Consider the following 13,299-nt stretch of genomic DNA (forward strand, 5'->3'; position numbering starts at 1 on the left):
TTGAGATGTTCCATGTTCAGGGATTGGAAGACTGAATACTTTTAAGATGGTAATTTTCCCCAAATAAATCTGCAATTCAATATATCTGTACAAAATTCTGGCAGCTTTTCTTTGAAGAAATTGACAAACTAATGTTTAAATTTATAGAGAAATGCAAAAGACCCAGAAAAGCCAAAACACTCTTGAAAAAGAAGAAAGTTAGCAGGCTTTCACTTCCCAAATTCAAAACTTACTGTAAAACTATACTTAACAAGACATTGTGTTAATTGCATATGAATAGACAGCTAGATATATGGAACAAAATTGAGAGTCCAGAAATAAAGTTTTATATTAATGGTCAGTTAATTTTAAAATATATATACCAAGGCAATTCTAAGAGGAAATGTAAATATTTTGAAAAATAATGGCAGGACAATTGGATAATTTCAAGCAAAAAATTTCTTTTATCACATTCCTCACACGATTCAATCAACATTAAAATTGTTCAGAGACATAAATGTCAGAGCTGAAGCTATATATAATTAAGAAGAAAACATAGATGAAAATACAAAATACCTTTGTTTAAGCAAGTGGTTCTCCACTAGGAGAGATTTTGCTCCCATCATGCATATTTGGCAATGTATAAAGACTTTTTCAGTTCTTAAAACCAGGGAAGTGTTGTTGGTGTCTAGTGGGCAGAAGCCAGGGAAGATGCTAAACATCCTGTAATGTACAGGATATCCTCACAAAACAAAGAACTTATGGTCAAAAATGTCAATAGTGCCATTGTTGAGAAATATTGTGTTAGGGTACGACTTTTTAAATGTAACACCATAAGCATAATGATAAAAGAAAAAACTGAAGAATTATACATCATTAAAATTCAAAGTATTGTTCTTCAAAATATATCATTTACAAAATGAAAAGAAAAATCATGCTGACTGAGGGAAAATATTTGCCAATCTGATAAATAACTTGTAGGCTGAATATACAGATAACTCTTACAACCTCAATAAGAATAAGAGCAATCCAGTTAAACTGAGCATGAGGGGCAGAACCTTGGGTGCTCCAGGATCGTGACAAGTTGTGGCAGGAATAGGGGAGGATGGGGATGACAGCTGCTTCTTCTAGATGCTACAGAATGCAGCTGGACCTGGATCCAAAGCAGGCTCTCCATATCGACCAGGCCCAGAAGAAAATGCCCGGCTGGAGGACTGAGTGGAGTACAGAAAGCCGGCCACCCTGTGCCTTTGGATTGGAGAATTTAACCCATTTAGATGTAAGCCATGTGGCTGACAGGGTCTTGGTGCTCTGGCTGGGTGTCAAACCTGAGTCTCTGACGTGGGAGAGCCAAGTTCAGAATATTGGATCACCAGAGACCACCCAGCCTCATGTAATATCAATCAATGAGAGCTCTTCCAGAGATCTCCATCTCAATGCTAAGATGAAGCTCCACCCAACGGCCAGCAAGCCTCAGTGCTGGATGCCCCATGCCAAACAACTAGCAAGACAGGAACACAAACACACCCATTAGCAGAGAGGCTGCCTAAAATCATACTAAGTTCACAGACACCCCAAAACACACCACCAGACATGGTCATGCCCAACAGAAGTAAAAGATCCATTCTCAACCACCAGAACACAGGCACCAGTCCCCTCCACCAGGGAGCCTAAAAAAGCCATTGAAACAACCTTGCCACTGGGAGCAGGCACCAAAAACAACAGGAAATACGAACCTGCAGCCTACAAAGTGTAGACTCCAACACAGCAAGTTAAGCAAAATGGGAAGACAGAAAAATATGCAGCACATGAAAGAGCAAGGTAAAAACCCACCACACCAAACAAAAGAAGAGGAAAAAAATCAGTCTACCTGAAAAAGTATTCAGAGTAATGACAGTAAAGATGATTCAAAATCTTGGAAATAGAATGGAGAAAATACAAGAAACATTTAACAAGGACCTAGAAGAACTAAAGGGCAAGCAAACAATGATGATCAACACAATAAATGAAACTAAACGTTCTCTAGAAGGAATCAGTAGCAGAAGAGCTGAGAGAGAAGAACAGATAAGTGAGCTAGAAGGTAAAAAATGTGGAAATAAGTACTGCAGAGTAGAATAAAGAAAAAAGAAAGAAAATATTTGAGGACAGTCTCAGAGAACTTTGGACAACATTAAATGCATCAACATTTGAATTATAGGGGTTCCAGAAGAAGAAGAGGAAAAGAAAGGGACTGAGAAAATATTTGAAGAGATTATAGTTGAAAACTTCCCTAATACGAAAAAGGAAAGAGTCAATCAACTCCAGAAAGAACAGAGTCCCATACAGGATAAATCCAAGGACAAATATGCCAAGAAACATATTAATCAAGCTATCAAAAATTAAATAAGAAGAAAAAATTTAAAAGCAGCAAGGGAAAAGCAACAAATAACGTACAAGGGAATCCACATAAGATTAAAGGCTGACCTTTCAGCAGGAAACTCTGCAAGCCAAAAGGAAGTGGCAGGACATATTTAAAGTGATGAAAGGGAAAAACCTACAATGAAGATTACTCTACCCAGCAAGGATCTCATTCAGATTTGAAGGAGAAATTAAAACTTTTAAAGACAAGCAAAGCTAAGAGAATTCAGTACCACCAAGCCAGTTTTACAACAATTCTAAAAGAACTTCTCTAGGCAGGAAACACAAGATAAGGAAAAGAGTTACAAAAACAAACCTAAAACAATTAAGAAAATGGTAATAGGAAAATACATATTGATAATTACCTTAAATGCAAATGGATTAAATGCTCCAGCCAAAAGACATAGACTGGCTGAATGGATACAAAAACAAGACCCATATATATGCTATCTACAACAGACCCACTTCAGACCTAGGGACACCTACAGAATGAAAGTGAGGGATGGAAAAAGCTATTACATGCAAATGGAAATCAAAAGAATGCTGGAATAGCAATTATCATACCTGATAAGATAGACTTTAAAATAAAGACTATTAAAGGGACAAAGGAGGACAATGCATAATGATCAAGAGATCAAACCAAGAAGAAGTTATAATAATTGTAAATATTTATGCACCCAACATAGGAACTCGTCAATACATAAGGCAAATGCTAACAGACATAAAAGGGGAAATCAGGAGTTACCCAATAATATTAGGGAACTTTATGAGTCCACTTTCACCAATGGGCAGATCATCCAAAATAGAAATAAATAAGGAAACACCAACTTTAAATAACACATTAAAGAAAAAGGACTTCATTGACATTTATTGGATGTTCCATCCCAAAATATCAGAATACAATTTTTTCTCAAGTGTTCATAGAATATTCTCTAGGATAGACCACACCTTGGGTCACAAAACAAGCCTTGGTAAATTTAAGAAAATTGAACTTGTATCAAGTATCTCTTCTGACCACAACACTATGAGACTAGATATCAGTTACAGAAAAAAAAAATGAAAAGAAAAGCCAACACATGGAGGCTAATAAATACACTACTTAATAAACAATAGATCACTAAAGAAATCAAAGTGGAAATTTTAAAAAAATACCTAGAAACAAAGGACAATGAAAACACGTTGGCCAAAAACCTACGGGATGCAGCAAAAGCAATTCTAAGAAGGAAATTTATAGCAACACAAACGTACCTCAAGAAACAAGAAAAATCTCAAATAAAACACCTAAACTTACACCAAAAGCAATTAGAGAAAGAAGCACTAAAAAAACCCAAAGTTAGCAGAAGGAAAGAAATCAAAAAAATCAGGTCACAAATAAATGAAGGAAATGATAGCAAACATCAATAAAACTAAAATCTGCTTCTTTGAGAAGATAAAGAAAATTGATAAAAAATTAGCTAGACTCATCAAGAAAAAAAAAGAAAAAGACTCAGATGAACAGAACTAGAATGAAAAAGAAGAAGCAGCAACTGACACTGCAGAAATACAAAGGATCATGAGAGATTACTACAAGCAACTATATGCACATAAAATGAACAACCTGGAAGAAATTGACAAATTCTTAGAAAAGGCAACCTTCCAAGACTGAACCAGGAAGAAATAGAAAATATAAACACACCAATCACAAGCACTAAAATTGCAACTGTGGTGTAAAATTTCCAACAAACCAAAGCCTACGTCCAGATGGATTCACAGACAAATTCTATCAAACATTTAGTGAAGAGCTAACACCTATCCTTCTCAAATTCTCCCAAAATACAGCAGAGGGAGGAACACTCCCAAACTCATTCTATTAGTCCACCATCACACAGATAACAAAACCAGACAAACATGTCACACAAAAAAAAATAACTGCAGGCCAATATCACTGATGAGCATAGATGCAAAAATTCTCAACAAAATACTAGCAGACTGAATCCAACAGCACATTAAAAGGATCATACACCATAATCAATTGGGGTTTATCCCAGGGATGCAAGGATTCATCAATATATGCAAATCAATCAATGTGATACACCATATTAAAAAACTGAAGGATAAAAAACTAAGGATAATCTCAATAGATGCAGAAAAAGTTTTGGAAAAAATTCAACACCCATTGATGATAAAAACTCTCCAGAAAGTAGGAAGAGAAGGAACTTACCTAAACATAATAAAGGCCATATATGAAAACCCACAGCCAAAATCGTCCTCAATAGTGAAAAATTGAAACCATTTCCACTAATATCAGGAAAAAGACAAGGTTGCCCACTCTTACCACTACTCTTCAACATATTTGTGGAAGTTTAAGCTACAGCAATCAGAGAAGAAAAACGAATAAATGGACTCCAACTCAGGAAAGAAGAAATAAAACTGTCACTATTTGCAAATGACATGATAGTATACATAGAGAATCCTAAAGAGGCTACCAGAAAACTATGAGAACTAATTAATGAATTTTGTAAAGTATCAGGAAACAAAATTAATGGACAGAAATCTCTTGCATTCTTATACACTAAAGATGAAAAATCTGAAAGAGAAATTAAGGAAACACTCCCATTTACCATGGTAACAAAAAGAATAAAACACCTAAAAATAAAGCTACATAAGCAGCCAAGAGACACATATGTAGAAAACTGTAAGACACTGATGAAAGAAATTAAAGATGATACAAACAGATGGAGAGATATAACATGTTCTTGGATTGGAAGAATCAACATTGTGAAAATGACTCTACTACTCAAAGCAATCTACAGATTCAATGCAATTCTTATCAAACTACCACTGGCATTTTACACAGAACTAGAACAAAAAAATTCACAGTTTGTATGAAAACACAAAATACTACAAATAGCCAAAGCAATCTTTTTTTTTTTTACATCTTTATTGGAGTATAATTGTTTTACAATGGTGTGTTAGTGTCTGCTTTATAACAAAGTGAATCAGTTATACATACATATATATATATATATATATATATATATATATATATATATATATATATGTTCTCATATGTCTTCCCTCTTGCGTGTCCCTCCTGACCACACTACTTTTCCCAACCCTCTAGGTGGTCACAAAGCACTGAGATGATCTCCCTGTGCTATGCAGCTGCTTCCCACTAGCTATCTATTTTACATTTGGTAGTGTATATATGTCCATGCTTCGCTTTGTCACAGTTTAAACTTCTCCCTCCCCATATCAAAAAGTTCATTCCCTAGTAGGTCTGTGTTTTTATTCCTGTCTTACCCCTAGGTTCTTCATGACATTTTTAAATTTTTTTCTTAAATTACATATACACGTGTTAGCATATAGTATTTGTCTTTCTCTTTCTGACTTACTTCACTCTGTATGACAGACTCTAGGTCCATCCACCTCATTACAAATAGCTCAATTTCATTTCTTTTTATGGCCGAGTAATATTCCATTGTATATATGTGCCACATCTTCTTTATCCATTCATCTGATGATGGACACTTAGGTTGTTTCCATCTCCGGGCTATTGTAAATAGAACTGCAATGAACATTTTGGTACATGACTCTTTTTGAATTATGGTCTTCTCAGGGTATATGCCCAGTAGTGAGAATGCTGGGACATATGGTCATTCTATTTGTAGTTTTTTAAGGAACCTCCATACTGTTCTCCATAGTGGCTGTACCAATTCACATTCCCACCAGCAGTGTAAGAGTGTTACCTTTTCTCCAAACCTTCTCCAGGATTTATTGTTTCTAGATTTTTTGATGATGGCAATTCTGACTGGTGTGAGATGATATCTCATTATAGTTTTGATTTGCTTTTTGTTAATGATCAATGATGTTGAGCATTCTTTCATGTATTTGTTGGCAGTTTGTATATCTTCTTTGAAGAAATGTCTGTTTAGGTCTTCTGTCTATTTTTGGATTGGGTTGTTTGTTTTTTCTTAATGAGCTGCATGAGCTGCTTATAAATTGTGGAGATTAATCCTTTGTCAATTACTTCATTTTCAAATATTTTCTCCCATTCTGAGGGTTGTCTTTTGGTCTTGATTATGGTTTCCTTTGCTGTGCAAAAGCTTTGAAGTTTCATTAGGTCCCATTTGTTTATTTTGTTTTCATTTCCATTTCTCTAGGAGGTGGGTCCAAAAGGATCTTGCTGTGATTTATTTCATAGAGTGTTCTGCCTATGTTTTCCGCTATGGGTTTGATAGTTTCTGGCCTTACATTTAGTTATTTAATCCATTTTGAGCTTATTTTTGTGTATGTTGTTAAGGAGTGATCTAAACTCATACTTTTACAGGTACCTCTCCTGTTTTCCCAGCACCACGTATTGAAGAGGCTGTGTTTCCCCTACTGTATATTCTTGTCACCTTTATCAAAAATAAGGTGACCAGATGTGTGTGGGTTTATCTCTCGGTATTCTATCCTGTTCCATTGATCTGTATATCTGCTTTTGTGCCAGTACCATTCTGTCTTGATTATTGTAGCTTTGTAGTATAGTCTGAAGTCAGTGAGCCTGATTCCTCCAGCTCCATTTTGCGTTCTCAAGATTGCATTAGCTATTTGGGGTCTTTTGTGTTTCCATACAAATAGTGAAATTTTTGTATAGTTCTGTATAAAATGCCAGTGGTAGTTTGATAGGGATTGCATTGAATCTGTAGGTTGCTTTGGGTAGTAGATTCATTTTCACAATGCTGATTCTTCCAATCTAAGAACATGGTATATCTCTCCATCTATTTGTATCATCTTTAATTTCTTTCATCAGTGTCTTATAATTTTCTGCATACAGGTCTTTTGTCTCCTTAGGTAGGTTTATTCCTAGATATTTTATTCTTTTTGTCGCAGTGGTAAATGGGAGTGTTTTCTTTATTTCACTTTCAGATTTTTCATCATTAGTGCATAGGAATGCCAGAGATTTATGTGCATTAATTTTGTATCCTGCTACTTTACCCAATTCATTGATTAGCTCTAGTAGTTTTCTGGTAGCATCTTTAGGATTCTCTCTGTATTGTATCATATCATCTGCAAACAGTGACATCTTTATTTCTTCTTTTCCGATTTGGATTCTTTTTATTTCCTTTTCTTCTCTGATTTCTGTGGCTAAAACTTCCAAAATTATGTTGAATTAGTGTTGTGAGAGTGGGCAACCTTGTCTTGTTCCTGATCTTAGTGGAAATGCTTTCAGTTTTTCACCATTGATGATGATGTTGGCAGTGGGAGTGTCATATGTGGTCTTTATTATGTTGAGGAAAGTTCCCTCTATGCCTAATTTCTGGAGAGTTTTTATCATAAATGGGTGTTGAATTTTGTCAAAAGCTTTCTCTGTATCTATTGAGATGACCATATGGTTTTTCTCCTTCAATTTGCCAATATGGTGTATCACATGCTTGATTTGCGTATATTGAAGAATCCTTGCATTCCTGGAATAAACCCCACTTGATCATGGTGTATGATCCTTTTAATGTGCTGTTGGATTCTGTTTGTTAGTATTTTGTTGAGGATCTTTGCATCTAAGGTCATCAATGATATTGGCCTGTAGTTTTCTTTATTTTTGACATCCTTGTCTGGTTCTGGGGTCAGGGTGATGGTGCATCAAGTATCTTTTCCGATCACAACGTTATGAGACTAGATATCAATTACATGAAAAGATATGTAAAAAATACAAACACATGGAGGCTAAACAATACATTACTTAATAACATAGTAATCACTGAAGAAATCAAAGAGTAAATAAAAAAGTACCTATAAGTATTTGATAATGGAGACACGACGACCCAAAACCTATGGGATGCAGCAAAAGCAGTTCTTAGAGGGAAGTTTATAGCAATACAATCCCACCTTTAGAAACAGGAAACTTCGTGAATAAACAACTTAACCTTACACCTAAAGCAATTAGAGAAAGAAGGCCAAAGCATTCTTGAGAATGAAAAACGGAGCCTGGGGGATCAGGTTCCTGTACTTCAGATTATACTACATAGCTACAGTCATTAAGACATTATGGTACTGGCACAAACACAGAAATATAGATCAATAGAACAGGATAGAAAGCCCCGAGATAAACCCATGCCCTTATGGTCACCTTATCTTTGATAAAGGAGGCAAGAGTATACAATAGAGAAAAGTCAGCCTCTTCAATAATCATTCTGAGAAAACTGGACAGCTACATGTGAAAGAATGAAATTAGAACACGCTTTAACACCATACACAAAGATAAACTCAAAATGGATTAAAGACCTAAATGTAAGGCCAAACACCATAAAACTCTTAGAGGTAAACTTAGGCAGAACACTCAAAGACGTAAATCACAGCAAGATTATTTTTGACCCACTTCCTAGAGAAAGGAAATAAAAACAAAAATAAACAAATTGGACCTAATCAAACAACGACTTTTGCACAGCAAAGGAAACCATAAACAAAACCAAAAGCCAACCTTCAGAATGGGAGAAAATAATTGCAAACGAAGCAACTGACAAAGGATTACTCTCCAAAATATACAAGCAGCCCACGTAGCTCAATATCATAAAAACAGACATCCCAATCAACAAAGGGCAGAGGGCCTAAATTAACATTTTTCCAAAGAAAGTATACAGATTGCTAACAAACACATGAAGGGTTGCTCATCATTACTAATCAGTAGAGAAATACAAATCGAAGCTACATTGAGGTATCACCTCACACTGGTCAGAATGGCCATCATCAAAAAATCTACAAACAATAAACACTGTAGTGGGTGTGGAGAAAAGGGAACCCTCTTGCACTGTTAGTGGGAATGTCAATTGATACAGCCACTATGGAGAACAATATGGAGGTTCCTTAAAAAACTAAAAATAGGAGTACCATATGACCCAGCAATCCCACTACTGGGCATGTACCCTGAGAAATCCATAATTCAAAAAGAGTCATGTACCGCAGTGTTTATTGCAGCACTATTTTCAATAGCCAGGACATGCAAGCAACCTAAGTGTCCATTGACAAATGAAGAAAATGTGGCACATATATACAATGAAATATTACTCAGCCATAAAAAATGTATCAAAATTGATTTACTTGTAGTGAGGTGGATGACCTAGTGTCTGTCATACAGAGTGAATTAAGTCAGATAGAGAAAAAACAAACACCACATGCTAATACATATATATATAGAATTTAAAAAAAAAACAGGTTCTGATGAAACTAGGCACAGCACAGGAATAAAGACTTGGACTTGGGGACATGGTGGGGGTGGTAGGGTATGCTGGGACGAAGTGAGAGAGTGGTATTGACATATATACACTACCAAATGCAAAATAGATAGTTAGTGAGAAGCAGCTCCATAGCACAGGGAGATCAGATCCGTGCTTTGTGACCACCTATAGTAGTGGGATAGGGAAGGTGGGAGGGAGATATAAAAGTGAGTGTATATGGGGATATATATATACACATAGCTGATTCACATTTTTATACAGCAGAAACTAAAGCAATTATACTCAAATAAAGATGTTAAAATAATCTAATTAAACTATGGGCAAAATATATGAATCAATGTTTTATCAAAGAAGATATATAATTATGTAATACATACATAAAAATGTTAAACATTATTAGTCAGCCATGAAATTAAAATTTAAAAAAATAAGATACCACTTCACATGTATTACAATGCCAATAATCAAAGTTAGATTGTATTAAATGTTGACAACAATGTGTTGTTATGAATCACGAACAAGTAATGTTTCATCAGAGAATGAAATATTGGTTCAAAGTTGAAAATTTAGTCAATGTAATTCATCATATTTGCATACTAAAAAAGAACAATCTTTAGATCATCTCAGAAGAATTGCAAAAATAATTTGATTAAATTCAGCAGCAATTTTTTAGTAAGAGATCCCAGAAAACTTGGAATAAAGGAAACTTCCTCTACCCGACAAGGACATTCACCAAAGTCTTACAACTGACGTTTTTCTTAAAGGTAAAAGGTGGAATATGTACCTCATAAAGTTGAAAACAAGGCAAAGGCATCAAAGCTCACCAGTCAGGGAAACCCTAGGTAAGAGTAGTAAGACATGAGAAATAAAGGATACATTACTGGCCAGATTAGTCAATCCTGGATAAGTAGGAAGAAATCCTAGATAAGATATACTTGGGAACTAATGAGAAACCCCAGGCCAGTGTAGTTACACTTAAAGACATCGTAGTTCATGGTTGCACACCTATAAAATTTAGTAGAAATCCAAAATAAGGGTAGACATATTTATGAAATTAGAGAAACCACCCAGGTCAAGGAAGATATGCTTGGTAAATTATGGAAACATCTTAGGTCAGGATAGATTCATCTACAGAATTAGGGAGATATCTCAGATCAAGGTAAATAAAGTTGGGCTACTAGTAAGTCATATTAGTCAGGGTACACATCATGGAATTATGGGGACATCCCTGGACAAAGTAAACTCACGTGAGGAATTTTAAGGGAGTAGTCACAGGTCAGTGTATTCAAACCTGGGAAATTAGAAAGACATCCTGGGTCAGTGTAGACACAATTGGGGAATAGGGAGACATTCCAAGCCAAAGTAGACACATCTGGGGTATTAGGGAGACACACCAAGTCAGGGTACACACAACAGGATTATTAAGGAAACAACACTGGTCAGGGTTGGTACACCTGGAGAACTAAGAGGACATCCTTGGTCAGAATAGACACACCTGGGGAATTAAGGAGAAACCTCATATCAGTTTAGACACACCAGGAGAATAATGGAGATTTTCTAGTTTAGTGAAGAATCACCACAAAATTAGAGAGACTTCCCAGGTCAATGTGGACACACCTGAGGATAAGGAAAATATATAAGGTCAGAGTAGACAAACTGGGGAATTAGGAGACAGCCCATATCAAAGTAGACACACACAGGGTGTGTGTTGGGGGGAGTTTTTATTGTTTAATTATCACATATTTGAGGATTTTTCCAGTTTTTAACCCATTGTGATAGGAAAAGGTACTTTGTTAGATTTAAAGACTTTTAAAATTTATTAAGGCATTTTGTGGCCTAACATAATCTATCATGGAGAATATACTTTGTGCATTTTAGAAAAATGAGTATTCTATTGCTTGGTGGACTGTTCTGTTTTTATCTGTTAAGTGCAATTAGTCTATAGTGTTGTTCAAATCCTCTACGTCCTTATTGACCTTTTGGTTTTCAATCCATCTACAATTACTGTAGAGATTTTATTTTTGCCCTCAATTCTGTCAGTGATTGCTTTATTTGTTTAAGAGTTCTGATGTTTGGTGCATGTATGCTTATAGTTGTTATAGCTTCATTGTAAAGTGAATTGACCCTTTATTTAATATCCTTTGTATCTAGTAACAGCTTATAACTTACGGTCTATTTTTTCTAATACTAGTAGAGCTATCCCTGCTCTTTTTTGGTTACAAATTTTGTGGAATATCTTGTTTTATCCTTTCACTTTCAAGCTATGACAATTTGTAGATCTAAAGTGAGTCTCTTGAAGAGAACATACAGTTGAAACCTGTTTTTTTATTTTAGATCAATTCTGCAGATATATAACTTTTGATTAAGGAACTTTATGCACTTATATTTAAAGTGACTATTGATAGGGAAGGACTTACTATTGTCATGTTGTTATTTGCTTTCTATATGTCTTATAGCTATTTGGTCTCTTATTTTCTCCCTTAATGCCTTCCTTTGTGGTTTGATTTTTTATATAGACACGTTTTTGTTTATTTCTCATTTCTTTTTTCATCTATTCTATAGATATTTTCTTTGTGGTTACCATGGGGATTACATACAATATCCTACATTTATAACAATCTATTTTGAAGTGATACTAACTTAACTTTTAATCACACATAAAAACTCTTCTCCCTTACAGCTCCACCCCCTCCTTTATGTCATTGATGTCACAAATTACATCTTTATATATTTTGTACCTATTTATGTAGACTTAAAATTACTTTCTATACATTTGTCTTCTAAATCCTATAGAAGACTGAAACATAGAGTTACAAACAATAATTAAATAATGTTTGTTTTTTATTTTTTCATGTATTTACCTTTATCAAAAATTTCTATTTTTGTATGGCTTCAATTTACTATCAATGTGTCTTTTCATTTCAAATTGAAAGTTTTCCTTTCATACTTGTGATCATACAGATCTAGTGATAATGAACTCCCTCAGCTTTTGTTTATCTGAAAATGTCTTTATGTCTTTATGTCTTTATTTATGAAGGACATTTTTGCCCTATATAGAATTCTTGGGTAACATTTTTTTTTCTTTAAGCACTTTGAATATATTATCCTACTGCATTCTAGTCTGTGAGGTTTCTGCTCACAAATCAGGTTATAACTTTATTGATGATCCCTTGTATTAGAGTCACTTCTCTCACTATTTTCAAGATTCTGTATTGTCTTTGGCTTTTGACAGTTGGATTATATCTTGTGTCTTGTCAGTCTTCTGAATGTATCCTACTTAGACTTATTGAGCTTATTGTATTTTCATATCCTTGTTATCCAAAATTTCTTCAAATGTGGTGAGTTTTTAATTATTATTTCTTTAAGCAGACTCACTACCGTTTTCTCTCTCTCTTCATATTCTGGGATTTCCTTAATGTATATATTGGTCAGCCTGTTGATGTAGCATAAATCCCTTTAGTCTTTTATAATTTCTACCTTTTTGTTGATATTCTCATTTTGTTCATATATTATTTCTTTCTGATTTCCTTTAGTTATTTGCGTGTGTTTTCCTTTATCTTTGTGATCATATTGAAGATAGTTGTTTTAAATATTTTGTCAAATAAGCTCAAAACTGGAGTTTCGTTAGGGCCAGTTTCTGGAGATTTGCTTTGTTCCTTTGGATGGACCATTTTTACCATTTCTTTGTCTTGCAATATCTGATGAAAATTGGGCATTTGAAAACACATCC

Source organism: Hyperoodon ampullatus (assembly GCF_949752795.1).
Source record: "Hyperoodon ampullatus genome assembly, chromosome: X".
Lineage (NCBI taxonomy): Eukaryota > Metazoa > Chordata > Mammalia > Artiodactyla > Ziphiidae > Hyperoodon > Hyperoodon ampullatus.